Source organism: Salmo salar, chromosome 05 (assembly GCF_965601325.2).
Source record: "Salmo salar chromosome 05, fSalSal1, whole genome shotgun sequence".
In the NCBI taxonomy this organism is placed as follows: Eukaryota; Metazoa; Chordata; class Actinopteri; order Salmoniformes; family Salmonidae; genus Salmo; species Salmo salar.
In genome coordinates this window covers 80,831,651-80,857,702 of record NC_138295.1, presented here as the reverse complement: position 1 = coordinate 80,857,702, position 26,052 = coordinate 80,831,651, and the positions used below count along the sequence as shown (strand labels likewise).

General features: G+C 42.6%; 1 protein-coding gene across 3 annotated transcripts in view; it reads left to right on the top strand.

The window, feature by feature from the left end:
- Positions 1-26,052, top strand: part of LOC145879579 (sodium bicarbonate cotransporter 3) — an 85,564-nt gene that overhangs the window by 12,821 nt on the left and 46,691 nt on the right. The window lies entirely within an intron of this gene.

Here is a 26,052-nt window from a genome sequence, read left to right as displayed (position 1 = left end):
TTGACGAACTAACTGAGTAAAGTTGATCTTGTGTATATCCCTGCCATTTATAAATCCTATAACATAGTTATATATCCATGGTATTGCATCGGGACAAGTCAACTAAAGATCTTGTTTTTATTATCGATATGAAGTCCATCAGGACTTGCCAGGCAGTGACGTTTAAAGTGAGTGACTCGTCAGTATCCTAACAAATGGCATTGTTAAGAGCGCTGCTCATTTGTCTCCCTAATTTGTATGCTTTTTTTGCAATGTATGTTCAGATAAATTATGAATACATTAGATAGTGAATCCTCCTCACTGCAGGAACAATAGGTGGGCTAGTGGAGAAATGGCCTCACTAGTCCAAATGATAATAAAAGAAAACGGATTAAATTGTTTTAAAAGTGAATGATACCTATATGGTATTTTCGAAGATATTCATTATAGGTCTACTGATTTGTGTCAACAATGGAGTAGTCGACTGCTGCTTTCCACTGCCCATGTTTAACACCTGTTTCATTCTCCAATCATACCTGTATTGAAGATAGCTGGGAATTTTGTAAATGTGTGTGTGTGTGTGTGTGTGTGTGTGTGTGTGTGTGTGTGAATATATAACATGTGGAAAGTCGAGGGGTCTGAATACTTTTCCAAATGCACAGTATATCCTCCACATGTCAATTGCTCATGCTGACTAACCTTCACACACAATACCCACCCCCAACAGACACCAGTTAGTCACCCACACAACCTCTCCTTACTAATAACTATGCTTTTCTCCAATTTAGACTTCAAACTTAACATAATCAATCAACTAAGCCTCCAGAATACAGAGAACTAAGGTAGAAGATGTAGCCTACTTCTAACACGCCAACTATGACAACAAAACCCAGACCATGTTTATGCCTAGCTCCAGTATATTTATTTTCTCATCATGAGTCATGGAAAGATTTAGCAAAGGTGACTTACACTAGTTCCTTGTGCTGAGCTTGATGTTGATGCCCCTTTTGTTGTTGATGGGATTGGACTATGTAAATAGAACACACAGTGCATTTGGAAAATATTCAGACCCCTTTACTTTAGACAGATTTTGTTACATTACAGCCCATCTAAGATGTTGAAAAAAAAAAAAAAAAAAAAAATGTAAATCCTCAATCTACACACAATGCCCTATAATAACAAAGTGAAAACAGGTTTTTAGAAATGTTTGTAAATGTATAAAAAAACATGAAGGATACCTTATTTACGTAAGTATTTAGACCCTTTGCTATGTGACTGGAAATTGAGCTCGGGTGCATCCTGTTTCCATTGATCATCCTTGAGATGTTTATACAACTTGATTGGAGTCCACCTGTTGTAAATTCAATTGACTGGACATGTTTTGGAAAGGCGCACACACACACACGTCTATATAAGGTCCCACAGATGACAGCGCATGTCAGAGCAAAAACTAAGCAATGAGGTTGACGGAATTGTCCGTAGACCTCCGAGTCAGGATTGTGTCGAGGCATAGATCTGAGGAAGGGTACCAAAACATTTCTGCAGCATTGAAGGCCCCCAAGAACACAGTGGCCTCCATCATTCTTAAATGGAAGAAGTTTGGAACCACCAAGACTCTTCCTAGAGCTGGTTGTTCAGCCAAACTGAGCAATCTGGGGAGAAGGGCCTTGGTTGGGGAGGTGACCAAGAACCCGATGGTCACTCTGAAGGCGCTCTAGAATTCCTCTGTGGGGATAAGAGAACCTTCCAGAAGGACAACCATCTCTGCAGCACTCCACCAATCAGGACTTTATGGTAGAGTGGCCAGATGGAAGCCACTCTTCAGTAAAAGGGACATAAAAGCCTGCCTAGAATTTGCCTAAAGGCACTTAACCTCTCTAGGGTAGGTGGCACCAAATCGTCCCACCTACGTAACAGCCAGTGTAATCCCGTGGCGCGTTATTCAAAAACCTCAAATGCAAAAACTTCATTTTTTCAAACATATGACTATTTTACACCATTTTAAAGACAAGACTCTCGTTAATCTAACCACACTGTCCGATTTCAAAAAGGCTTTACAATGAAAGCAAAACATTAGATTATTTCTGGCTGGGTGCTCTGCTGACATAATCAGACACCCAATTTTCAAGCTAGCATATAATGTCACATAAACCCAAACCACAGCTAAATGTAGCACTAACCTTTGATCTTCATCAGATGACAACCCTAGGACATTATGTTATACAATACATGCATGTTTTGTTCAATCAAGTTCATATTTATATCAAAAACCAGCTTTTTACATTAGTGTGTGACTAGCATGTGACTAGCATTCCCACCGAACACTGCCGGTGAATTTACTAAATTACTCACGATAAACTTTCACAAAAAGCATAATTATTTAAAGAATTATAGATAAAGAACTCCTCTATGCACTCTATGTCCGATTTTTTTTTTTTAATTATTTTTTTTTAATATTTTTTTTTAAATAGCTTTTCGGTGAAAGCACATTTTGCAATATTCTCAGTAGATAGCCCGGCATCACAGGGCTAGCCATTTAGACACCCAGCAAGTTTAGCACTCAACAAAGTCAGATTTACCAGAAGAAAAATGTTATTACCTTTGCTGTCTTCGTCAGAATGCACTCCCAGGACTTCTACTTAAATAACAAATGTTGGTTTGGTTCAAAATAATCCATAGTTATATCCAAACAGCGGTGTTTTGTTCGTGTGTTCAAGACACTATCCGAAAGGGTAAATAAGGGTGACGAGCATGGCGCAATTCGTGACAAAAAATGTCTAAATATTCCATTACCGTACTTCGAAGCATGTCAACCGCTGTTTAAAATCAATTTTTATGCCATTTTTCTCATAAAAAAGCGATAATAATCCGACCGGGAATCTGCGTTTAGGTAAACGGACGAAAAAAAATAAAGCATTCGGTCGACTCGGGCACGCGCCTAAGCCCATAGTACTCTGATCGGCCACTTGCCAAAAGCGATAATGTGTTTCAGCCAGAGGCTGCCTCGATATCGTTCAGCTTTTTCCCGGGCTCTGAGAGCCTATGGGAGCCGTAGGAAGTGTCACGTTAGAGCAAAGATCCTCAGTCTTCAATAAAAAGAGCCAAGATGAAACACAACTTGTCAGACAGGCCACTTCCTGCATGGAATCTTCTCAGGTTTTGGCCTACCATTTGAGTTCTGTTATACTCACAGACACCATTCAAACAGTTTTAGAAACTTTAGGGTGTTTCCTATCCAAAGCCAATAATTATATGCATATTCTAGTTACTGGGCAGGAGTAGTAACCAGATTAAATCGGGTACGTTTTTTTTATCCGGCCGTGTCAATACTGCCCCCTAGCCCTAACAGGTTAAAGGACTCTGACCATGAGAAACAAGATTCTCTGGTCTGATGAAATCAAGATTGAACTCTTTGGCCTGAATGCCAAGCATCACATCTGGAGGAAACCAGGCACCCTTCATCGCCTGCGGTGAAGCGCAGTGGCAGCATCATGCTGTGGGGATGTTTTTCAGCGGCAGGGACTGGGAGATTAGTTAGGATCGAGGGAAAGATGAACGGAGCAAAGTACAGAGAGATCCTTGATGATGACCTCGGACTGGGGTGAAGGTTCACCTTCCAACAGGACAGTGACCCTAAGCACACAGCCAAGACAACATAGGAGTGGCTTCGTGACAAGTCTCTGAATGTCCTTGAGTGGTCCAGCCAGAGCCCAGACTTGAACCCGATCGAACATCTCAGGACAGACCTGAAAATAGCTGTGCAAGTGACACTCCCCATCCAACCTGATAGAGCTTGAGAGGATCTGCAGAGAACAATTGGAGAAAACTCCCCAAATACAGGTGTGCCAAGCTTGTAGCGTCATACCCAAGAAGACTCGAAGCTGTAATCGCTGCCAAAGGTGCTTCAACAAAGTACAGAGTAAAAGGTCTGAATACTTATGTAAATGTGATATTTCGGTTTTTGTTTAGTTTTTACATGCATACATACTGTCATGACGTTGGCCTCTTTTGGTACAGGGAGGACAGTTGACCCCCTCCCCTTTGCACCATCCCCCCCAACCTACCTTCCCCCATCCAGTCCCTGTGTGAAGGAGTGGTAAAATTCCAGGAGAGTCTCTGGCCACATGGCCCATAGAGAGACACAGGAAATTCTTCCAACTCACAGAATTGGGGAGCCAAGCGACATTTGTGTTCTGGAGAAGGTATGGAAGATTGGTGAAGAATCCAGCTACGAACTGGTCCGCTTGGTACAATTTTGTGATACTCAGAAGAGACAATATAGCCATATTACCATAAAACGGTTTATATAATAGACTCAGCCTTAAGACTTGCATACACATGGTTGTATAGAATGTATTAATAAGGATAAAGCTTTTGTAATACATTGAGATGCTATGTACTGATGTTAATGTGATAGACTTGGTACAGAAATTACAATTCTAACTCCGTCATAGGCACGCCCCCAGGGACACATACAGGACCAGGCGTCATTTGACAAGCCTGTTCTATGGTCACTATAAAACTATACCCTGATTTACATTTCTTCAGACCAGGCCTCCACTCCATGGCCAATAGGTTTTACCATCCAATTCCTCTACTGAAAGTGAACTACACCACGTGGTTAACTTTTAGACTATCGAGACCGACAGAATAAGAACAAGTCTTTGATATTAATTATTAGTCTGCAGCTAAGTAAATTATATCATCGAACGCGAAGACCAACGAAACATCCATTCTATAACGACATTAATGAATGTCGCTTTGAAAGATCCATTCTAACCGAGAGAGAGAGAAAGAACTCTCCATCAGAACGACGCTCGAACAAGGATCCCGACAACACATGAGCGTAAATATATATTGATTGCAATTGTTCCCGAATGAGTGAGCCTTCAATTGTTAATATTAATGAACTCTGTAACTTCTCAGCTGACCGTTTATGACCCATTGTCTAACAGACCAGCCATGCCTGTTAGCCATTAGGGCACATTACTATACCAATTCTTTGTGATGATAATTACTGTTTGTATGTTTTCTGTTAATTACTTAGTGTAGTAAATAAATGATTTTAAGACAATTGATGTATGGATGATTTTAGTAAAGACTGGGTTCGTGCAGATACAACAATTTACGATGTTTGGTATGAGACTGGACTAGAGGTAAAATACACCAATTAAACTAGAAGATAATCTGCCTATACTGTAATAGAATATAATATAGGAAAGTTATATTAGGAAAATTATATCTTTGCAATCTGAATATTCTCCTTGGTGCCCCGATCTCCTAGTTAATTACAATTAAACGATTAATCAGTTTAATCGTGTGATAATAATTACAGGGAGTTAATTGATAAACATGTCTTCAGTTTAATGGTACCCCAAAGACACGACAATACATGCATGCATACATTTTTGCAAAAAAATTCTAAACCTGTTTTTTGCTTTGCCATTATGGGGTATTGTGTGTAGATGGATGGAACAAAAACAAATGTAATCCATTTTAGAATAAGGCTGTATCATAACAAAATGTGGGAAAAGTGAAGGGGTCTGAACATTAGCCTCTGTGGTATATAGTCATCTAGCTAACGTTACCTCTGCTTGTCGTCCGGGTTTGGCCGGGGTAGGCCGCCATTGTAAATAAGAATTTGTTCTTAACGGACTTGCCTAGTTAAATAAAATAAATGCCTTGCACACTCTTGCCTACATCTGCCAGATCTAAGGTGTAATCATTAGTTGCAAATGAGAGTTTCTATTGGACAAATTCATTAATGTTTATTCCCTTTCAGTTTGCTTCTGTTTTAAGAAATGGTTTTCAACAGAATCGACATAATGAATACTCCCCTGATCACCTTCAAAGAGTTCACTTTCATAGTAGCCACATAGAAACAGCATTATCACTTTTCTCATTGTATAATTCCTTCTCGCATCTACACGTTCTCCTCCTCTCACCTTTTTTCCTTCGCTTGTGGACTGGTCACACAACAGCTGTCTGTGACCAGACGAAAACCTTTCCAAGCCAAACCTTCATACCATAACCGACAACCGCTACACACAGCCTACATCGTTGTCACCATATTAGCTAACGTCATAGTCAACATGACTACTAGAACTAACGCGTTAGTAAACCCACTACAATCATGCAGTGCAATTTAGCAGTTACACTGGCAGGCCCCGGTGGCATTAAATTAATAAAACCAAAAGCTTACCTTGGAAGAGTTCCATTGTTGGATAGCCAGCTACCTAACATAGCTCCCGTCTTTGTTTGTTAGAGCCAGCTGTTTGAGTAGGCTACTGCAGACCGATGTCCATGAACGTTGAAAAGTCGTTTAAAAAAAACCAAAAACATGTGGTCAGTCTGAATCAATCAGATGTCTGTTTCACATGTTTATACAGTAGAGTACAATTTACTGTTGTCACGAGAATTTTCTATCTCAATGGTTGAATTCAACTACTACTCAAAGCTTTGTCTACTTCCCGACGGTTGTAAGGCTTCAGTTAATAAAGTAGACAAAGTCTCAGATTCTGCAATAGATCAGTCCTTTATTCAGAGAGCGCTCTGTCTTCAAAATGAGAACACAATCTTTTTATAGCACACACACACAAATGAACTCACATCAGTAGAAACTCCACCTCTCTTTAGGTGGGCTGTATTTTTCCAAAGTTCACATACATTGTTTATCACACTTCTGCAACATGTTTCATCATCATCTGTGAGCCTAGCCGTTTCTAACAGTTTTCCTCCTCCCTAGGGTGGGGAGGCCTCTTTCCAGTTATTAGTTTCACCGTTATCACAAGTCAACAGTTCAGTTGTCCTTGAATGTCTCAACTATACCCTGCTCATATTGCAAAATAGTAACACAATGGCCTAGTCATAAAAAGTCTAGTCACACACATTATTGGATTATGACTCTAACACATGTCATACAATTATATTGTTTCAGGGTAGAATACTTTAGTCATTATCTTAAACATAGAAGAATTTGTATCTGAACTACACTGTGTACAAAACATTATGAACACCTGCTCTTTCCATGAGATTGACCAGGTGAATCTAGCCTTCCCTGTGGCTCAGTTGGTAGAGCATGGTGTGTGTGCAACACCAGGGTTGTGGGTTCGATTCCCACGGGGGACCAGTACAAACAAAAACAAAACGCATGAAATGAAAATGAAACGTATAAAATGTATGTATTCACTACTGTAAGTCGCTCTGGATAAGAGCGTCTGCTAAATGACTAAAATGTAAAAAATGTGAAAGCTATGATCTCTTATTGATGTCACTTATTAAATCCACCTCAATCAGTGTAGGAGGAGGCAGGTTTAAATAATTTTGTTAAGCCTTGAGACAATTGAGACGTGGATTGTGTATGTGTGCCATTCAGAGGGTGAATGGCCAAAACAAAATATTAAAGTGCCTTTGAATGGGGTAATGTTTTGTACACAGTGTAGTTCAGATAGAAGAATTTGTATGTTTAAGATAATGACTAAAGTATTCTACCCCAGGTGCCAGGCGCACCGCTTTGTGTCAAGAACTGCAAGGTTGCTGGGTATTTCACGCTCAATAGTTTCACACGTGTATCAGCAATGGTCCACCACCCAAAGGACATCCAGCCAATTTGACACAACTGTGGGAAGCTTTGGAGTCAACATGGGCCAGCATCCCTGTGGAACGCGTTGGACACCTTGTAGAGTCCATTCCCCAACGAACTGTTCTGAAGGCAAAAAGGGGGTGCAACTCAATATTATGAAGGTGTTCTTAATGATTTGTACACTAAGGCGTGTTTACTGTACTGAACTATGTTGTGCTGTAGTGTGATGGCCAAACATAGCCGTCTATGATTGGTACAGATTAGAGGTCGACCGATTTTAATCGGAATGGCAGATTATTATTATTTTTTTAATTGGGGCCGATTTTCAAGTTTTCATAACAATCGGTATTTTTGGCCACCGATTTGCCGAATTTGTAAAAAAATATATATATATATATATATATTTTTTTTTACATTTCTTTTTACACCTTTATTTAACTAGGCAAGTCACATTAAGAACACATTCTTATTTTCAATGACGGCCTAGGAACGGGGGTTAACTGCCTTGTTCAGGGGGGATTCGTTTTTGCAATCTTCCGGTTACTAGTCCAACACTCTAACCACCTGCCTTACATTGCACTCCACGAGGAGCATGCATGGCAGGCTGACTACCTGTTACGCGAGGGCAGCAAGAAGACAAGGTAAGTTGCTTGCTAGCATTAAACTTATCTTATCAAAAACTATCAATCTTAACATAATCACTAGTTAACTACACATGGTTTATGATATTACTAGTTTATCTAACGTGTCCTGCGTTGCATATAATCGATGCGGTGCCTGTTAATTTATCATTGAATCATAGCCTACTTCGCCAAACGGGTGTTGATTTAACCTCTCTCGGGTATGTGGGACGAAATCGTCCCACCTAGTCAACAGCCAGTGGAATCGAGTGGCGCGATATTCAAAAACCTTAAAAATGCTATTACTTCAATTTCTCAAACATATGACTATTTTACAGCATTTTAAAAGACAAGACTCTCGTTAATCTAACCACACTGTCCGATTTCAAAAAGGCTTTACAGCGAAAGCAAAACATTAGATTATGTCAGGAGAGTACCCAGCCAGCAATAATCACACACCCATTTTTCAAGCTAGCATATGTCACAAAAACCCAAACCACAGCTAAATGCAGCACTAACCTTTGATGATCTTCACCAGATGACACTCCTAGGACATTATGTTATACAATACATGCATGTTTTGTTCAATCAAGTTCATATTTATATCAAAAACCAGCTTTTTACATTAGCATGTGACGTTCAGAACTAGCAAACATACCGAAAACTTCTGGTGAATTTACTAAATTACTCACGATAAACCTTCACAAAAAACATAATTATTTTAAGAATTATAGATACAGAACTCCTTTATGCAATCGCGGTGTCAGATTTTAAAATAGCTTTTCGGCAAAAGCACATTTTGCAATATTCTGAGTAGATCGCTCGCCATCACGGGCTAGCTAATTTGACACCCACCAAGTTTGGGACTCACTAAACTCAGAATTACTATAAGAAAAATTGGATTACCTTTGCTGTTCTTCGTCAGAATGCACTCCCAGGACTGCTACTTCATCCACAAATGTTGTTTTGGTTCAAAATAATCCATAGTTATGTTCAAATATCCTCTGTTTTGTTCTTGCGTTCAAGACACTATCCGAACGGTGACGCGCGGACGCATGTCGTGACAAAAAAATTCAAAATATTCCATTACCTTACTTCGAAGCATGTCAAACGCTGTTTAGATTTTTCTCGTAAAATAGCGATAATATTCCGACCGGGAGACGTCGTTTTCGTTCAGACTCAAAGAAGAAAATGGACTCTTCACGTGCACGCGCGCCCCCGTCTCATTGTTCTCAGATCGACCACTATCCAAATGCGCTACTGTTTTTCAGCCAGGGACTGCAGTCATCATTCAACGTTCTGGCGCCTTCTGAGAGCCTATGGGAGCCTTAGAAAATGTCACGTTACAGCAGAGATCCTCTGTTTTCGATAAAGAGGGTATAGAAGGCCAAGGAATGGTCAGAGAGGGGCACTTCCTGTACCGAATCTTCTCAGGTTTTGGCCTGCCATATGAGTTCTGTTATACTCACAGACACCATTCAAACAGTTTTAGAAACTTTAGGGTATTTCCTATCCAAATCAAATTATATGCATATTCTAGTTTTCTGGGCAGGAGTAATAACCAGATTAAATCGGGTACGTTTTTTTATCCGGATGTGAAAATACTGCCCCCTACCCTAGAGAGGTTAACAAGCGCATTCGCGAAAAAAGCACTGTCGTTGCACCAATGTACCTAACCATAAACATCAATGCCTTTCTTTAAAATCAATAAACAAGTATATATTTTTAAACCTGCATATTTAGTTAATATTGCCTGCTAACATGAAATTGTGTCACATCTCTAGCGTTCATTGCACGCCAGGTCAGGGTATATGCATCAGTTTGGGCCGCCTGGCTCGTTGTGAAGTAATTTGCCAGAATTTTACAAAATTATGACACAACATTGAAGGTTGTGCAATGTAACAGGAATATTTAGACTTAGGGATGCCACCCGTTAGATAAAATACAGAACGGTTCCGTATTTCACTGAAAGAAAAAAAACGTTTTGTTTTCGAGATGATAGTTTCCGGATTCGACCATATTAATGACCTAAGGCTCGTATTTCTGTGTGTTTATTATATTATAATTAAGTCTATGATTTGATAGAGCAGTGTGACTGAGGCGGTGGTAGGCAGCAGCAGGCTCGTAAGCATTCATTCAGACAGCACTTTCGTGTGTTTTGCCAGCAGCTCTTCGCTGTGTTTCAAGCTGTTTATGACTTCAAGCCGGGTGGGTATAATTTGTGGAACGTTCCAACAGGAATCTATTCCAAAAACTTCGTAAATAACAAGGTTGCCAAAAAACAACGCATACAAAGTTGTATAGCGGCAGAATAAGATACCGGGTAGTGAGTGGTCTATTTCATTGCGTTTTTCACTCATCACGTTTATTCCGAAATATGTCTGTCCTCACTCTGGTTGCCTATGGACAAACATTAAGAATAAGCTACGTGGTGAGTTGATGCCTATTCGGCAGCTAGTTAGCTAGGTTTGTATGCGTTGCTACTTTGTATGCGTTGTTGGTTGGCAACCTTTTTACTTTACGTTTTTTGGAACAGATTCCTGTTGGAACGTTCCACAAATTATACCCACCCCTTCAAGCCAATCAACTCCCAAGATTAGGCTGGTGTAACCGATGTGAAAGGGCTAGCTAGTTAGCGGGGTGCTAGCTATACTGTTACACTGGCTAGCTAGTTAGGGACGGAAGCTATACTGTTACACTGGCAATACTAAAGTGCCTATAAGAACATACAATAGTCAAAGGTATATGAAATACAAATCGTATAGAGAGAAATAGTCCTATAATAACTACAACCTAAAACATCTTACCTGGGAATAATGAAGACTCATGTTAAAAGGAACCACCAGCTTTCATATGTTCCCATGTTCTGAGCAAGGAACTTAAACCTTAGCTTTTTTACATGGCACATATTGCACTTTTACTTTCTTCTCCAATTGGGGTCCTCCAATAATCGGTATCGGCGTTGAAAAATCATAATCGTTCGACCTCTAGTACAGATTTGGGCCGGACAAACCAAATTTGGTCTTGTTTGGGGGCAGAGTTTATTAGAATAATAGCCAGTGTGTACAATAATACCCAAACATGCTAAGGAGGATACTACATGTTTCTACTTTTGGGTACCTATTAAGGATACATCACCATGAACAGAATGACAATTTATAATTATACATTTCTGTATAGATCAGGGACTCGTGATGTCATTCTGTTGCCAGGTGTTATTCCACTTCACTTACTGTAGTTGAAACTCAATGTATCATCATAGCTGACAGCCCATTCTTTCTGCAGACATCTTTGAATATTAATTCTGAGTGGATATTTAACGTGAGTTTTTGGAAAATGTGGTAAAATAAAGATTTTACCATCATTCCGTTGCCAAACATTTGCACTTTTTTTCAGAGTAAATGTGTTTTTGTAAAATTTTCTGTGGAAATTAGGGATGTAAAGGTACAGGTATCCTTACCAAACCGTTCGGTCCGCACTGTGAACCCCAATTAATAAATTAAATATTTTTTTTTATTAATAAGTAAATTGAGTAAATCTGAGCTCAAAACGTTTCAGGCTCTTCCATTAAAATAACTAGAGCCTATATGCATATTGTAATCAAAATTCTAATCTTAATTGGCGCATTTCAAACTGTCCTTTTGTGAAGCGCAGCTGGGGACTAGTTCTGTATGATGGTGAGTGGTGGGGTCGATTTTTAAACCTGAATCCTCCGTTTAAATCTCCAGTTTGGGAACATTTTGGATGTAAACGTTAAAGGTAAAATGTTAACAGTATCTCGCCACGCTCAACAAGAATAGCCTAGCTGCCAACACCTCATGTTGACAAATGTATGCCTACATCACCCCAGTACACTGGAGTAAGACAGAAACGGAAATAATCCACAACACAACATCGCTTCCCTTCTGCATTCAAGCAGCCCTTGGCAGCTGATTGACCAGGCTAAATATATTAGAAGAGCCATAGGTATGCTATGTTCATATTTTTTGTCTTCAGTTTATAGCTGTGGATATGCACCCATTCTTGGTGTTTGCAAATGGGGGGGTTTCAACACCATGTCCTCAAAACCATGTTTACAAACTTTTTTTTTAACGCATTTCAACAAACGAGTAGGCCTAGTACCCTCCGAGTAGGCCTAGTGCATTTTGTAACCAAGATGGAAGTGAGAATTTACCACATACGACTGGGGAAAAATGCATTTAAATGGCGCCGGACAAGAGGGCAGATGTTTTATGTGCCCCCAACGTGTTTCTTTAAAAAAATTATGTATTTTTATTTGCGTTGTTTAACTTATTTTTTATCTTATTTTGTTATAATGTTACCGCTACCGTTTCTTTTATAACCGAAAATAACTTCTGGCCATCAGGACTGCGATTACTCAACACTGACTAGCAGAATCCTTTTTTTCTTTTAACGAGTCTGACAAACCCGCCGCTAACGATATACTGCTTTCTTGGGAACAGACCCAGATCCCTGTGATTTGTGTGGAGAAAGGGGCCAGAGGGCAGGCTGCCTTCTGAGAATTCGTAGGCGATCGAATAAACCCCTACTTCCTTCAATTCTGCTAGCAAATGCGCAATCTTTGGGCAATAAAATGGATGACCTACACAGAAGATTAAACTACCAATGGGACATTCAAAACTGTAATATCTTATGCTTCACAGAGTCGTGGCTGAACGACGACACTATCAACATACTGGATAAACGCTGCAGGATAGAACAGCGGCGTCTGGTAACACCAGGAATGACAGACTATTTTTGTAAATAACAGCTGGTGCACGATATCTAAGGAAGTCTCGAGCTATTGCTCGCCTGAGGTAGAGTATCTCATGATAAGCTATTGACCACACTATCTACCTAGAGACTTTTCATCTGTATTTTTCGTAGCTGTTTACATACCACCACAGTCAGAGGCTTTGAATGAGCTGTATTCCGCGATAAGCAAACAAGAAAACGCTCACACAGAGGCGGCGCTCCTAGTAGCCGGGGACTTTAATGCAGGGAAACTTAAATACGTTTGACCAAATTTCTATTAGCATGTTAACTTCCCAGGGCTAGTCCCACCCTAGTCAACAGCCAGTGGAATCACGTGGCGGGAAATACAAATACCTCATTTGTTTTGCTTTACAGCGAAAGCAAAACATTAGATTATGTCAGGAGAGTACACAGCCATTTTCAAAGCAAGCATATATGTCACAAAAACCAAAACCACAGCTAAATGCAGCACTAACCTTTGATCTTCATCAGATGACACTCCTAGGACATTGTTATACAATACATGCATGTTTTGTTCAATCAAGTTCATATTTATATCAAAAACCAGCTTTTTACATTAGCATGTGACGTTCAGAACTAGCATACCCACCGCAAACTTCCGGTGAATTTACTAAATTACTCATGATAAACATTTACAAAATACATAATTATTTTAAGAATTATAGATACAGAACTCCTTTATGCAATCGCGGTGTCAGATTTTAAAATAGCTTTTCGGCGAAAGCACATTTTGCAATATTCTGAGTACATCGCTCGGCCATCACGGCTAGCTATTTTGACACCCACCAAGTTTGGGACTCACTAAACTCAGAATTACTATTAGAAAAATTGGATTACCTTTGCTGTTCTTCATCAGAATGCACTCCCAGGACTTCTACTTCAACAACAAATGTTGTTTTGGTTCCAAATAACCCATAGTTATATTCAAATAGCTCCGTTTTGTTCGTGCGTTCAGGTCACTATACGAAGGGTGACGCGCAAGCACATTTCGTGACAAATTTCAAAATATTCCATTACCGTACTTAGAAGCATGTCAAATGCTGTTTAAAATAAATTTTTATGCTATTTTTCTCGTAAAATAGCGATAATATTCCAACCGGGCAATGTTTTATTCATTCAAAGGCTGAAAGAAAAAAATGGAGAATTCTCGTGAACGCGCATCTCAGTCTCACTGTCCCCAGGCTGACCACTCACAAACAGAGCTGTTGTACTTTGCTCAGAGACAGCAGACACCCCATTCCACTTTCTGGTGGCTTTAGAGAGACTCCAGCCACCCTAGTCAGACCCTAGTCAGACTCCAGCCACCCTAGTCATAGACTGTTCTATCTGCTAAAGCATGGCAAGTGGTACCGGAGCGCCAAGTCCAGGTCCAAGAGGCTTCTTTACAGCTTCTACCCCCAAGCCATAAGACTCCTGAACACCTAACCAAATGGCTACCCAGTCTATTTGCGTTGCCCCCTCTCCGCCTCTTTTACACCGCTGCTACACTCTGTTATCATCTATGCATAGTCACTTTTCAATAACTCTACCTTCATGTACATATTACCTCAACTAACCGGTGCCCCTGCACATTGACTCTGTACCGGTACCCCCCCCCCCCCCGTATATAGTCTCGCTATTGTTATTTTTCTGCTGCTCTTTAATTACTTGTTACTTTTATTTCTTATTCTTTTTTTAAACTGCATTGTTTGTTAGGGGCTCGTTTAGTAAGCATTTGTTGTATTCGGCGCATGTGACTAATAAAATTTGATTTAAATGGCCCTCCAACTGGTACTTACTAATGCGAAACTCGTCTTTAATCCTGAGCACCCACTTACATACATTTTTGTCATTTAGCAGAAGCTCTTATCCAAAGCGACTTACACTAGTTGAGTCCATACATTTTTCTTATTTTTCTCGCACATGGTGACCCAGTAAGGAAATGGCCTCTAACAGCATTTTTGGCAGTTTAATAGATTGCTTTTTATAATTTTTTTATAGTTTGGTTACAATAATGATAGCTGTACTTTTAGTTTATGGTTGACGCAGCTTGTTGGCCATTAGCCAATCAGCGTTTCTCAACAAGTTCAAATGACATGAATGCATTCAGCTGGTATTTGCAACATCACAACTGGTAAATTCCCCACCTCCCACATGGTTACAAACGCGGCATCAGAGTGGAAACTTGAGAGGTCCAACAAAACAATCCTGTCACAAGAGACAATGCCAAGAACATTGAATGGCATTTAATTTTCCTGCTGTACTGAAACCGATCCAAACCGTGACCCTAAAACCGCAATACGTACCGAACCATGGGTTTGGTGAACCATTAGAACCCTTATTGGAAATTGTTAAAAGTAGTCCTTGTGCATAAAGTTGTATGGTTTGTTTAACTTTACAATCAATGTAATTTTGTTGGCATACTTTTAAAGTAACATCCGAGTCTCTGTGTCACTGCTACCGTGGAATTACCCAGACTTGTCAGCCCTCCAGACATTATTCCCAGAAGAATGCTCTGCTTCCTGGGCCCTCGCCCTCCCATGGATTGTTTGACTGTTTGTTTTGTGCCACCATGGAGCCTAAAAATGTTTTTTTGTTTTTTTGTGTGAGAGAAATTTAAAACCGACGAATAGAGTTGTCTGCCTTGATTATCAAAGCCATCTGTTTCCTTCTACATTGTGTTATATAAATAAATAAAAAATTGGGTTTTTTAATTTAACCTTCATTTAACTAGGCAAGTCCGTTAAGAACAAATTCTTATTTACAATGACTGCCTACCCTGGCCAAACCTGGACGACGCTGGGCCAATTGTGTACCGCACTATGGAACTCCCAATCACAGCCGGATGTGATGCAGCCTGGATTCGAACCAGGGACTACAGTGACTCCTCTTGCACTGCGATGCAGTACCTTGGACAGCTCTGTGTTTGGAGGATGACACAGATGTCAGCGTCTGATCACAGGGCACATGAGGACACTTTGGATTCTGACAGTAGCTAACAAGTACTAAGGAATTCTTATAGAGGATGCTAGGTAAGTGCTAACGAGCGCATGCAAACATTTACTACTAGGACAGACAACCCAGCTCACAAAGTTATGCAAGTATCTCAAAACACAGTTTTCAGCATGCACAAAACAAATGTTAGGGAGCAGGGATCTTAATCCCGGAGGAGATGTTCTCTGCTGCTCTTACCAAGAAGCTTGATCTTGCAAGCTAACATGTTAGCCACTTAGCTAACATTAGCAAGTTAGCAAAATCCACCTGGAGAGAATTTATTTGGCACATATTAACTTAATAGTTATATATTGCACCAGTCAAAAGTTTGGTCACACATACTCATTCGAGTTTTTATTTTCTTTATACTATTTTCTACATTGTAGAATAATAGTGAAGACGAGCTATGAAAAACACATATGGAATCATGTAGTAACCAAAAAAGTGTTAAACAAAATATATTTGAGATTCTTCAAAGTAGCAACCCTCCATATGTGTTATTTCGTACTTGTGATGACTTCTATTATTCTACAATGTAGAAAATAGTAAAAATAATGAAAAATCCTTGAATGAGTAGGTGTCCAAACTTTTGACTGGTGGGATGTGTTTAGACTGATTGGCAGACCCACTTTTTTATTTGACTGGCTCGCTGGTGGTGTTGCTCAGTTTACAGTGCCTTCAGAAAGTATTCAGACCCCTCTTTCAACATTTTGTTACGTTACAGCCTAATTCTAAAATGTATTAAATCGTTTTTTTCCTAATCAATCTACACACAATAGCCCATAATGACAAAGCAAAAACAGGTATTTAGATGTTTTAGTTTATTTCTTATAAATGATCAATTACATAAGTATTCATACCCTTTACTCAGTACTTTGAAGCACCTTTGGCAGTGATTACAGCCTCGTCTTCTTGGGTATGACACTACAAGTTGGCACACCTGTATTTTGGCAGTTTCTCCCATTCTTCTCTGCAGATCTGCTCAAGTTCTGTCAGGTTGGATGGGGAACGTTCCTGCACAGCTGTTTTCAGGTCTCTCCAGAGATGTTCAAGTCCGGGCTCTGGCTGGGCCACTCAAGGACATTCAGAGACTTCTTCCGAAGCCACTCCTGAGCGCTGTGGAGCAGATTTTCATCAAGGATCTCCTTTGCTCCGTTCATCTTTCCCAAATCAACTGAGCCTTCCCTGTGGCTCAGTTGGTAGAGCATGGTGTTTGCAACGCCAGCATGGTGTGTGCAACGCCAGGATTGTGGGTTCGATTCCCACGGGGGGCCAGTACAAAAAAATAAAAAATAATAATAAATGCATGAAATGTATGCATTCACTACTGTAAGTCGCTCTGGATAAGAGCTTCTGCTAAATGACTAAAATGTAAATCATCAAATTTATTGGTCATGTGCATATGGTTAGCAGATGTTAATGCGAGTGTAGCGAAATGCTTGTGCTTCTCGTTCCGACAATGCAGTAATCTCTAACAAGTAATCTAGCAATTTCCCAACTACCTAATACACTCATCTAAAGTGGTGAATGAGTAGCCAGCTACACGTTCAAAGTCAACAACGCAGCCACTGCTAGCTAGCCTACTCCACCAGCCAGCAGTACTGTATCATTTTAGTCAATAACATTTTTGCAACGTAAGCTTAACTTCCTGAACATTCGAGACGTGTAGTCCACTTGTCATTCCAATCTCATTTGCATTAGCGTAGCCTCTTCTGTAGCTTGTCTACTATGTGTCTGTCTATCCCTGTTCTCTCTCCTCTGCACAGGCCATACAAACGCTCCACACCGCGTGGCCGCTGCCACTCTAACCTGGTGGTCCCAGCGCGCACGACCCACGTGGAGTTCCAGGTCTCCGGCAGCCTCTGGAACTGCCGGTCTGCGGCCAACAAGGCTGAGTTCATCTCAGCCTATGCTACCCTCCAGTCCCTAGACTTCCTGGCGCTGACGGAAACATGGATTACCATAGATAACACTGCTACTCCTACTGCTCTCTCCTCGTCTGACTACGTGTTCTCGCATACCCCTAGAGCATCGAGCCAGCGGGGTGGTGGCACTGGAATCCTCATCTCTCCCAAGTGGACATTCTCTCTTTCTCCCCTGACCCATCTGTCTATCTCCTCATTTGAATTCCATGCTGTCACAGTTACCAGCCCTTTCAAGCTTAACATCCTTATCATTTATCGCCCTCCAGGTTCCCTTGGCGAGTTCATCAATGAGCTTGACGCCTTGATAAGTTCCTTTCCTGAGGATGGCTCACCTCTCACAGTTCTGGGTGACTTTAACCTCCCCACGTCTACCTTCGACTCATTCCTCTCTGCCTCCTTCTTTCCACTCCTCTCCTCTTTCGACCTCACCCTCTCACCTTCCCCCCCTACTCACAAGGCAGGCAATACGCTTGACCTCATCTTTACTAGATGCTGTTCTTCCACTAATCTCATTGCAACTCCCCTCCAAGTCTCCGACCACTACCTTGTATCCTTTTCCCTCTCGCTCTCATCCAACACTTCTCACTCTCCCCCTACTCGGATGGTATTGCGCCGTCCCAACCTTCGCTCTCTCTCTCCCCGCTACTCTCTCCTTTTCCATCCTATCATCTCTTCCCTCTGCTCAAACCTTCTCCAACCTATCTCCTGATTCTGCCTCCTCAACCCTCCTCTCCTCCCTCTCTGCATCCTTTGATTTCCTCTGTCCCCTATCCTCCAGGCCGGCTCGGTCCTCCCCTCCTGCTCCGTGGCTCGACGACTCACTGCGAGCTCACAGAACAGGGCTCCGGGCAGCCGAGCGGAAATGGAGGAAAACTCGCCTCCCTGCGGACCTGGCATCCTTTCACTCCCTCCTCTCTACATTTTCCTCTTCTGTCTCTGCTGCTAAAGCCACTTTCTACCACTCTAAACTCCAAGCATCTGCCTCTAACCCTAGGAAGCTCTTTGCTACCTTCTCCTCCCTCCTGAATCCTCCTCCCCCCCCCCCCCCCCTCCTCCCTCTCTGCGGATGACTTCGTCAACCATTTTGAAAAGAAGGTTGACGACATCCGATCCTCGTTTGCTAAGTCAAACGACACTGCTGGTCCTGCTCACACTGCCCTACCCTGTGCTTTGACCTCTTTCTCCCCTCTCTCTCCAGATGAAATCTCGCGTCTTGTGACGGCCGGCCGCCCAACAACCTGCCCACTTGACCCTATCCCCTCCCCCCCGCCCCGGAGACCTTCTCCCCTACCTCACCTCGCTCATCAAGTCATCCTTGACCGCTGGCTACGTCCCTTCCGTCTTCAAGAGAGCGAGAGTTGCACCCCTTCTGAAAAAACCTACACTCGATCCCTCCGATGTCAACAACTACAGACCAGTATCCCTTCTTTCCTTTCTCTCCAAAACTCTTGAACGCGCCGTCCTTGGCCAGCTCTCTTGCTATCTCTCTCAGAATGACCTTCTTGATCCTAATCAGTCAGGTTTCAAGACTGGGCATTCAACTGAGACTGCTCTTCTCTGTGTCACGGAGGCTCTCCGCACTGCTAGGGCTGACTCTCTCTCCTCTGCTCTCATCCTTCTAGACCTATCTGCTGCCTTTGATACCGTGAACCATCAGATCCTCCTCTCCACCCTCTCCGAGCTGGGCATCTCCGGCACCGCGCACGCTTGGATTGCGTCCTACCTGACAGGTCGCTCCTACCAGGTGGCGTGGCGAGAATCTGTCTCCGCACCACGTGCTCTCACCACTGGTGTCCCGCAGGGCTCTGTTCTTGGCCCACTCCTATTCTCGCTATACACCAAGTCACTTGGCTCTGTCATATCCTCACATGGTCTCTCATATCATTGCTATGCAGATGACACACAATTAATCTTCTCCTTTCCCCCTTCTGACAACCAGGTGGCGAATCGCATCTCTGCATGTCTGGCAGACATATCAGTGTGGATGACGGATCACCACCTCAAGCTGAACCTCGGCAAGACGGAGCTGCTCTTCCTCCCGGGGAAGGACTGCCCGTTCCATGATCTCGCCATCACGGTTGACAACTCCCTTGTGTCCTCCTCCCAGAGTGCTAAGAGCCTTGGCGTGACCCTGGACAACAAACACCCTGTCGTTCTCCACCAACATCAAGGCGGTGACCCGATCCTGTAGGTTCATGCTCTACAACATTCGCAGAGTACGACCCTGCCTCACACAGGAAGCGGCGCAGGTCCTAATCCAGGCACTTGTCATCTCCCGTCTGGATTATTGCAACTCGCTGTTGGCTGGGCTCCCTGCCTGTGCCATTAAACCCCTACAACTCATCCAGAACGCCGCAGCCCGTCTGGTGTTCAACCTTCCCAAGTTCTCTCACGTCACCCCGCTCCTCCGCTCTCTCCACTGGCTTCCAGTCGAAGCTCGCATCCGCTACAAGACCATGGTGCTTGCCTACGGAGCTGTGAAGGGAACGGCACCTCCGTACCTTCAGGCTCTGATCAGGCCCTACACCCAAACAAGGGCACTCCGTTCATCCACCTCTGGCCTGCTCGCCTCACTACCTCGGAGGAAGCACTGTTCCCGCTCAGCCCAGTCAAAACTGTTCGCTGCTCTGGCACCCCAATGGTGGAACAAGCTCCCTCACGACGCCAGGACAGCGGAGTCAATCACCACCTTCCGGAGACACCTGAAACCCCACCTCTTCAAGGAATACCTGGGATAGGATAAAGTAATCCTTCTAACCCCCCCCTTAAAAGATTTAGATGCACTATTGTAAAGTGGTTGTTCCACTGGATATTATAAGGTGAATGCACCAATTTGTAAGTCGCTCTGGATAAGAGCGTCTGCTACATGACTAAAATGTAAATGTAAATGTACATATAAGTATATGGATGAGCGATGGCCGAGCGGCATGTGCAGTAGATGGTATAAAATATGGTATATACATGTGATATGAGTAATGTAAGATATGTAAACATTAATAAATGGATCACTAGTCACTTTAAACAGTGCCACTTTAAATAGTGTCCAGTGATTGGGTCTCAATGTAGGCAGTAGCCTCTCTGAGTGACTGCTGTTTAGCAGTCTGATGACCTTGGGATAGAAGCTCGATCCTGACTAGTCTCTGTCTCTGCTGCTGAAAAACATCCCCACAGCATGATGCTGCCACCATCTTTCACCTAGGGATGGTACCAGGTTTCCTCCAGATGTGACACTTGGCATTCAGGCCACAATCTTGTTTCATCAGACCAGAGAATCTTGTTTCTCATGGTGAGTCCTTTAAGTGCCTTTTGGCAAACTCAAAGCGGTCCGTCGTGCCTTTTACTGAGGAGTGGCTTCCGTCTGTTCACTCTACCATAAATTCCTGATTGGTGGAGTGCTGCAGAGATGGTTGTCCTTCTGGAATCCCATCTCGACAGAGGAACTCTAGAGCTCTGCCAGAGTGACCATCAGGTTGTTTGTCACCTCCCTGACCAAGGCCCTTCTCCCCTGATTGCTCAGTTTGGCTGGGTGGTCAGCTCTAGGAAGAGTGGTTCCAAACTTCTTCCATTTAAGAATGGAGGCCACTGTGTTCTTAGGGACCTTCAGTGCTGCAGAAATATTTTGGTACCCTTCCCCAGATCTGTGCCTTGACACAATCCTGTCTCGAAGCTCTTCCGACAATTCCTTCGACCTCGTGGCTTGGTTTTTGCTTTGACATGTACTGCCAACTGTGGGACCTTTTATATAGACAGACATGTGCCTTTCCAAATCATGTCCAATCCACTGAAGTTGTAGAAACATGTCAAGGATGATTAATGGAAACAGGATGCACCTGAGCTCAATTTCGAGTCTCATAGCAAAGGGCCTAATACTTATGTAAAATAAGATATTTATTTTATTTCTAAAAACCTGTTTTCGCTTTGTCATAATGGGGTATTGTGTGTAAATTGCTGAGATAAAATGGATTAAATTCCGTTTTTAGAATAAGGCTCTGACGTGGGATAAGTCAAGGTGTCTGAATACTTTCCGAAGGTGCTGTACATAAGTGCACACATTTTGATTCTGGCTACTGGTCTAGCAAACTAACATAAAACACCCTAAATATCCCTCCACGTTGGATTTGATAGGTACGAAACAGTTAACAATATCCCATGTACAAATGCTTCAAATGCAACAATCTATATCTTCCCGACGGATCTCTTACATTTTGGGTGCAGCAACCTACATTTAGTATAACCTAATGTTCCAAATCCCATGTAGCCTAGCTTTTTAACTGTAAAATAATTATGGATTGATTTATTAGCAACCCAAATGTGACACGTGGACTGATTTACATCTGACCTCCAGGCCAGCTGCCCCCCGTTGCCCCACATGCTGTTTAATTTGTGTGGGTGCCCCCCCCCCGCACCCTTTTTTTAAAGCAGCTCTCAGGACACACCCACAGCTAAAAATAAAAAAACATATATTTGGACCACCCTCCTGAAAGCAGATGCAAATTGTGAACACGTGTACTTACACACATTGAAGGACTATTTGGGCACCCATCCAGACTGTCTGCTCAGACCTGTAGGACTATTTGGGCACCCATCCAGACTGTGTCTGCTCAGACCTGTAGGACTATTTGGGCACCCATCCAGACTGTGTCTGCTCAGACCTGTAGGACTATTTGGGCACCCATCCAGACTGTGTCTCTCAGACCTGTAGGATTATTTGGGCACCCATCCAGACTGTGTCTGCTCAGACCTGTAGGACTATTTGGGCACCCATCCAGACTGTGTCTCTCAGACCTGTAGGACTATTTGGGCACCCATCCAGACTGTGTCTCTCAGACCTGTAGGATTATTTGGGCACCATCCAGACTGTCTGCTCAGACCTGTAGGACTATTTGGGCACCCATCCAGACTGTGTCTCTCAGACCTGTAGGACTATTTGGGCACCCATCTAGACTGTGTCTGCTCAGACCTGTAGGACTATTTGGGCACCCATCTAGACTGTGTCTGCTCAGACCTGTAGGACTATTTGGGCACCCATCCAGACTGTGTCTGCTCAGACCTGTAGGACTATTTGGGCACCATCCAGACTGTCTGCTCAGACCTGTAGGACTATTTGGGCACCCATCCAGACTGTCTGCTCAGACCTGTAGGATTATTTGGGCACCATCCAGACTGTCTGCTCAGACCTGTAGGACTATTTGGGCACCATCCAGACTGTGTCTGCTCAGACCTGTAGGACTATTTGGGCACCCATCCAGACTGTGTCTGCTCAGACCTGTAGGACTATTTGGGCACCCATCCAGACTGTGTCTCTCAGACCTGTAGGATTATTTGGGCACCCATCCAGACTGTGTCTGCTCAGACCTGTAGGACTATTTGGGCACCCATCCAGACTGTGTCTCTCAGACCTGTAGGACTATTTGGGCACCATCCAGACTGTGTCTCTCAGACCTGTAGGATTATTTGGGCACCATCCAGACTGTCTGCTCAGACCTGTAGGACTATTTGGGCACCCATCCAGACTGTGTCTCTCAGACCTGTAGGACTATTTGGGCACCCATCTAGACTGTGTCTGCTCAGACCTGTAGGACTATTTGGGCACCCATCTAGACTGTGTCTGCTCAGACATGTAGGACTATTTGGGCACCATCCAGACTGTCTGCTCAGACCTGTAGGACTATTTGGGCACCATCCAGACTGTGTCTGCTCAGACCTGTAGGACTATTTGCGTTCACTGCCACCTCGATTCCCCACTCCAACCACCCAGTCACCACCCAGTGATTGCAGCAGGACCTGGGTGCTCTTTAATTGGAGGGGTTCTGCCACTCTGCGGAGTCTGCCAGCCATGGACTTCTGGTGAGATATTGTCAATTTGAAGACCACCTCAGCAGCCAAAGCTCCATGTGTGGTATGTGTGTTCTGATCTGTATTGGGAATAGGCATGTGCTTTTTTTCATAGCAGTGTGGTTTTTAATACTGTTGAGTTTTGAGAGCCTATTACTGTATCAGTGATGGAAGAGGTAGGAACCCAAATAACAAGCAAAGTATCTCCAAAAGTTAAACACACTGAATTACTCTGAAACCATAGTCTTTTAGCTATTTCAGTAGAAGCAGCACTTGCTAAATGGGTAGTTCTCTAGAAGTTCCTTCCATATGGTTTAGCTAATGCAGCACATTCAAGCTTTAAAAACCATGAATGTAAAAGTGCCGTGGGGCAGAAGTTCAGAGTGGTAGTCTAGGTAGTGGTGGTAGTAGTATTCTAGGTAGGCTCCTACTGACTGGATTGTTAGTGCTTTCCAGAGCAGTAGCACTGGACCACATGGCTTATTTCATCATCAGGAGGTAGCCTGTGTGTCTAATTACAAGGCACACCTTGGTTCTAGAAAAAAGGTTGGCAGCCATTTTTAAAACTCTGAACTCTGATGTAGTGCCCTGAAATAGTGCACCACTTCTAGAATAGCCATGAAAATGACAGGTCAGTCAGTGGCATCTATCATATGTGACAGGAGGCTGATCTGCCTAGAAAGTTAGTAAAACGTTGCCAACTGCCACTTAGTTTAATATGTCTGAGTTGGTCTCTAATAAATAGACCTAGTCTACTTCAATGAGTTCAATAAGTACTAGACTAAACCTAATAAACCCAACAGGTTGGACTTACTTCTCTTGGGTTCATAGCTGTTACAGAACAATTGTCCCTTGTTAGGAGGAGTATGCAGAGTGATGTAGAGACCAAGAGGAAATGCAAGCTGGAGAGATGGATAACACAAACTTGTAAAGTATAAGTAACTAAAATCTAAACACTCTGTGTCGTGTGGCTAAGACAGCCTGTCTTTGGACTCGGGGCGTGCTGGCTTGTGCCCAACACAAATATTTACCTCAGCGCTTACCCCCGCAGGTGCTGTCCAGCCGCCTAGGCTTTATTCAGCAGGGACATCCCTGAGTCATTCCCCTTGGCTATAGCGTTCAAAGGCCTTTCTCCTGTTTAGGCTGATACAGTAGGATACACTGTTTCTTATAATTAATCTAACCTAGTAGGTGTAAGAGAAACACCTGACACTAGATCCCCCTACATATTGGTCTTGACGAGAAGAGAAAAAAAACTGTCAGGAGGTTCTCTTCTGCACTGTTCAACCAATCCAGTAAATATGGAGGAGTTAAGATGGAGTGTCACCTTGTTAACGTCCAAAAGCTGAAGTCTCGTCACAGGCTCTTTTTCCATTTCCCCTGAAAAGCAGTGGTAATGGCATCTTCCATATCAACTGAACGATGACAGTTTGGAGTTGTTCTTGTACGTGGTGTAGTTGTATGGAAAATGCAGGGTCGTTCCCATGACTGTTTAAGAGGCTATTAGAATATACCTATGATTTCTTTGTCTTGAAGCAGATGAAACTCTACTATTATACTATTGACTGTGTGGTCTTAGTGAGATGGCTGGATTAAGTAGTCCTATTGAATTTGACTGCTGTGTTAAAAGGTGTAACCTAATAGGAAGTGTAAGACCAAGAACAGGAGTTAACTTCACACGGCTCCAACTGTCACCCAATGTGACCTGTATTACCCTCTTCCATTGTGTATCTCTGGTGCTGTGCTGCGTCGTCAATAGGAGTGACTACGTAGGCCCACGTTTTTTTAAAGTGCCTCATTATTTCCTTCCTACCCACTAGTGTCTAGGTTGTTGTACAATTCTTTCGATGCTTAAAGATGCACTATGAAGAAATCACTCTGACATTTCCTGGTTACTAAAATTCTAGTAGTTTGCCTAATTTCAGTTTGTGACAAAACAAGCAAGTATAGTGTAGAGAATCATTGTACCCTCTAAACTGCTGTGAAATATATATTTTCCATAACCAAAAGTATTGTTTGCGGCTGGTGTGCAAAACCGAAAGCAAAAGACGCAAAAACAAAACTGAAGAACGGGAAGCATAGAGCACATAGACCATATCTACCGCTTCTTAGACTAGCTTTTAGTGAGAATGCCAGATCTATAATTCACATTTGTATGTGAATTTTGTCAGGTCTCCCAAAAAGTTACATATTGCAGCTTTAAAACAACTTGCTCTTTGGGAACTATGAAGATTTAGGCTATTGAATGAATAAATGAATAAATGTCTTTTCTCTCTGCTTCTCCACCATATGTATATTCTGTTCTCCTTTTTGTGTTTTGTTTCAATCTGCCCACTGAATTTGTATTTCTCCTTGTCGTCTC